Raw genomic sequence first — 5401 nt, 5'->3', positions numbered from 1 at the left:
GGTTGAAACACACTAAATCCGGAGATACCCTCACTTGCCGGAGAATTTATCCCACAAGAAAACTTTTGGCAAACTGAAAAAGAACATCCAAACTGAGGAGGCAGAGAAAATGACCCACTTGAGGGTAGAGAAATAACCCACGCCGACCAAGAAAAATGTCCACTGACCGAGCAGAGAAAGCCCACGCTGGTGGGAGAAGTCCCACAACTAGGCGGAGCAGCCAAACGGCGCGACCCATTGCAAGGGGAAAACCGACCTACCACTAAGGTAGAGAAGGCCACGCTCCGGAGCAGGGCTCGCAAACACGGCAGAGATCAACTCAAGCGTACGATAGCAGGAGACTTTCTATCATACGCCAAGAGAGAACACTCCTACGAGGGAGAGTGAGACGTCCCTAGCCAGTAGGATTCATTAGTTGTAGATAGAAATTATTAATACCTTATTTCCTAAACTTTTGGAAGTGTAGAGGATAGAATTAGGTTGTTTGCTAATTAGTTGTTATCAAGTTTATATTATTAGTTGGGTGATTTTATCACTAGTTGTATTGCACATTTGAATGCCATTTGAAGGGAAACAAATTAAAATGATGGACGCAGAAAATTAACAATAAAATCCCTTCTCCCTTTCAATTTCAAGAGGTTAATTCATAACATTTTCTAGCGTATATTAAATAATGGTTGTGATGATGACAGGGAGCATTTGAAGTTGTTTTAATTTGAAATGTTTGGCTGGGACAATGGGTAACTATTACCAGGCCAACTATTGCTCCTCTCATGAAGAATGATGATCTATATCTATACCCCTGATTCAGCAGCACAAAAAAAAAAATAATAATAATAATAATAATAATAAAATAATCATTACCATGCAGTTTAGTTTAAGTCAAATAAAGCTCTAATGTTAACTAACATTAGACGCAGTAAAATAAAAGGTGTGCAGGTGTCGCATTACATTGATTTTTAATAATTGATTAGTCTAATAACCAAATCAAATCAATATCTATTTTGTAAGAGCAATGGCATTAGTTGATCTGCTACTTGCAACTAACAAGAAATTATTAAGCTTCTAGATGCAATTTGTAATGTATTGAAGTGTAAAAAAGCATGTTGTTCCAATTTACTCCGTTCAAATTACTTTAAAAAATAAATAAATAAATAAAAATTGCCAACCTTTATGAAATTGATAGTCACCGCTTGTGATACTTTAATTGGCTTTTACTTGGTGTAGGAATTCATACATCATGAATTTACTTTTAAGCGATCTAAGATAATATCGAACATGTTCTATTCAAGAGGACTAATCAAGCTAAACAACCTCCATGTGCACGTATGAGTGTGGACAATACACCATGTGCTACCAATAGGATTAGAAAACATCTTAATACCTATTGGTAGTATATTTAGTAAAATGAAAATTGCTGCTTCTAATAGGATTAGACAATTCTCTCTCCAATACATCTACAAGCAAACTTTCAATTGATTACAGAGACCGTATATTGGAACATATCAATTAACTTATGATCAACAATTCCCAATACATTAGGATGGGAAAATACGTACCAATTTTAGAGAAATGCTCATGGAACAAAGAAAACTAACCCTCAGTCTCACTTGATATGATCACTAAATTCTAACCGCAGATTTTTTGATGTTTAAAGTTAGCACAGGCTGTTCACTTTTGATGCTGGAGGAGAAACTGTGCACAAGGATACTCAATCAAGAATACTTGAAGCATCAATATCAGGAATCGCAATATCCATGTCTTTGTAAAGAATGGGAATGGATCAAGGTAAGTCATGATTAATTGATCGTGTTTTATATCAGTGTGAAATCCTTGATAGTTCTAACTCCTGATGTTAAAGTAGTTGTTGAATGCTTAACAAAAAGTATTTTAAACAAGAGAGACAGAAAACTCATTAGGCAGAGGCTAGGCCGGCGATGCAGGGTAGAGGGGTCAGCGACGGTGCAGTTGTGATTGAGAGAGACGTGGCTCGTTCGAGGATGGGACTTCACGTAAAGGTGATGCTTCTCTACCATTAGCGGTAGCTCAAGCTAGCTATGGATGCGGTACCAGTTAGCTATTCCCAAAACAAAGCCATAGAAATTAAGCGATGGTGATAAGAAAGAGGAACAACGTAGTCGTGTTATCGGAGCTATGGCTGTTCATTAAGTTCCAATTGGAGCCAAAATCTTAGATTATGGGCAGCGGCTTTAGATGGAAAGAGGCGGGTTATTACTTATTAGAGATTCGGGATTTTATCATTTCACGCAGATTGATGATGTCTCTATCGTTGGATTAACTCAAGGGCTGAGATTTTAATTCAAACTTGGCAGAATAGCATCAAAGTAGCACCATTGACGCAGGTTAATGATCTGGTTTCCTATTAAGTGATGTCAGCATTTTATATGAGTTGTTCTCTTTTTATTGGTCCAGAGTACAAACTCAGCAAACTGACCTTGGAGTGCAGGACTAGCTAAGAATCTGAATTTTTCCTCTTTTAGGAAGAGATTTATTTAAGTTTTTTTCTTTTTCTTTTTCTTTTTTCTTTTCAACTAAAAACGGATAGATATTCATATATCCCATAGAATAAAATTTATTTATATCATTCAATAAATTTTTATTAAATTATTTATTATTTATTTTTTAATGTATATGACTATGAGCTGTAGCTCACTTTTTTTTATATGCTCAAAAATATTTGCTGCTTTAGTTACTTTATTGACTTATCAACTTATTTTCAGAGAATCAATATAAATTTTAGAAATAAAAACTAATTTCAAGACAAAAAATTTAAATCAGTATAAGTCCTTAAAGCTGCACAACTGACATTTGTACAAACATAACGTGTTTGAAAATGAATTGCAATAATTATCCAGTAGAATGAGATTAAAGGAATTGTTCTGCTCATCATACACCTAAAAACTGAAAATTATTTTTTGAAAACATGTACCAAACACCCCCATAAGAGTAGGAAAAAAATAACTTTCAATTACATTTACTTTTTTGAGAGGAATTACATTTACTGAATAATAAAAGAGTAAACGGGCTAATTTTAGAAATAAAAATAGTAAAAAACAAATTCCTGATCTTTGTACATAGTTTCACATGGTATCTTGCCACTAGCTCTTTATTTTTCCTGTTTAAAAAAAACTAAAGGCATATTTGGGAACGTTGTTTAAACAATAGTTTTCTTTGTTTATACACAACACGTATTTCCACATCATTTTTTTACCCACACGTATTTTCATAACACTTAATCAACATTACTAAAACAACCTTACCAAATAAACCATAAATTATACCAACTTGAAGAGAGAATTATAATCAATTCAATAGTAAATCTAAGTCCAATAATTAACAATTAATATTTTATCATAGATTTTGTCCTAAAAATATTATGCTGGGGATCGCAGGATTAAAAACTAAATCGTGGCCTACATGGCTTCTAAGTTATGAATGATGCACATCTTTATTCATTTCTTAGTAGAAATCTTTCATAAACTTATGCATGGGTTAAAAATCTTTGCCCTTTTTAATGCATGGTTTTAAAAATTCATGCATAAATTCTTATCTATTTTAGTGTAAGAATTTTACTTTATTATTTTATACCGTCACTTTTTTAAAACATTTTTAAAAGTTATTTTAATAAAATATTCATTCTTCATTCATCCACTTTTTTTTTTTAAATATCCACATCACTCACACATACACACCATCTCAATGAATTATTTTTTTACGCATAAACAATGGTTGTATATGCGAAAAAATTTAAATAATTTTTTGGCTTGATTTGTCAAAATTTTACATTTATGTCATATTACATTGATTAATGTAAAGTGCTATTAAACTGACAAGTCATAATAATTTCGACAAGGGAAGCCAAGCCACTGTAAAATAGCTGCGGACATAAATACTGAAAATGACCCTTCCAGAAAAAACTGGTTTATCAGTAAAGTTTACTCTTGTGAATAACTAATAACTACGAATATGTGCAACTGCGCAAATTCAACAACCAACTTCATAATCAATTTATCTGCTGAAAATTTACTACTCACACTGGCCCAGTACTGATGCAATTTCATTAACATTTTATTACCATACTCTATATAAACCTCGTTAATGATACTCTCATTTATCATGACGTGGTCCAAGTTTATTTCATTAATTTCAAATTAGTTCATGTATAAAAATAGCTTGAAAGGACCGTGTTGTGTATTTGAAAAAAAAAAAAAAAAAAAAAAAAAAAGACAGGAGATGGTAAAAACATGATTATTGTTGCTGTTCCGAGAGAGTAAAATCAGAACAACAAGTGCTAAAGAATCTAATCAAAAATAAAAAGAAGTGCAAGAAATCAAAGGTGCCTTTGCCAAAGGTGCGAAAGTGAGGCCATGAGCAATAGGTACGTACGAACACATACATACCCAATAAAGCTCTATGGGTCAGAGGCTTTTCCGGGCCAAAATCTCTGATGATTCTCTTACTAGACGAGCTCTTCCCCCAGCAAAGCTTTAATTGTCATTGTATAGTCACTATCAGTAATATGGTAATTAACTAGGCCTAGAATAAAAGCTTCTTTTATCTTCTCCTAAAAACATATATATTAATAACCTTGAAATGGTCCATCTTTTGTCCCATATCATTTTATTCCCATTTTTCTTTAATGGGATATTCTCATCATCTTTTTGGTTTCACGTGAGTTTGAACCAACTGGTAATTGCCCCTAATTGAAAACTTTTATATAGTGTTCGGAGGGTTTTAATAAACTAGTAGCCTGGTTAATGTTGATTTATTTTTTGTTATTATTATTATATCTAGCTACTAGTCAAACTAACCAATCTCTCTTCAATGGATTAAGGAAAGTTTGTATTTTAATCAAATACAAAAATGTAAAGATACATAAATTTCCCATAAAAATAATAAATAAATTTTACCTTAAAATGCAAAAAAAAAAATAAAAAACATAAATAACAATTATAGTAGGCACAAAAACAACAGAGGCTAGAAAAGATATGATAAATATAAAAATAACTAAATCAGTCAAAAGTAGTTGAGAGGAGACATTGATATCTTAAATTAATTATACATAATATCCTAAAACTCATTCGAAAAAAAAAAAAAACCCTAAAATCTAATCATAAGAACGCAAAACAAACTTGCCTGCAATATCATTTCCTAGCAACGTAAGTCTTTCTCAAGTATCCTGATTCTCAAAAACTTATATCCTGTAATCAACTACAAAAATAAGTCACATGTAAACATATATATTCTAATATAACAAGAATCCTATATAAATATAACGTACATAAATAAATATAAAAAGTATACCTACACTCTAATTAAATCCACAGTAGAATATATTCTTTAATATTGGTACCAAATATTTACAATTTAAATGTTACAT

This window comes from Quercus lobata, chromosome 11 (genome assembly GCF_001633185.2).
Source record: "Quercus lobata isolate SW786 chromosome 11, ValleyOak3.0 Primary Assembly, whole genome shotgun sequence".
In the NCBI taxonomy this organism is placed as follows: Eukaryota; Viridiplantae; Streptophyta; class Magnoliopsida; order Fagales; family Fagaceae; genus Quercus; species Quercus lobata.
The sequence above is the reverse complement of the archived record's forward strand: the minus strand, read 5'-3'. Positions refer to the sequence as shown.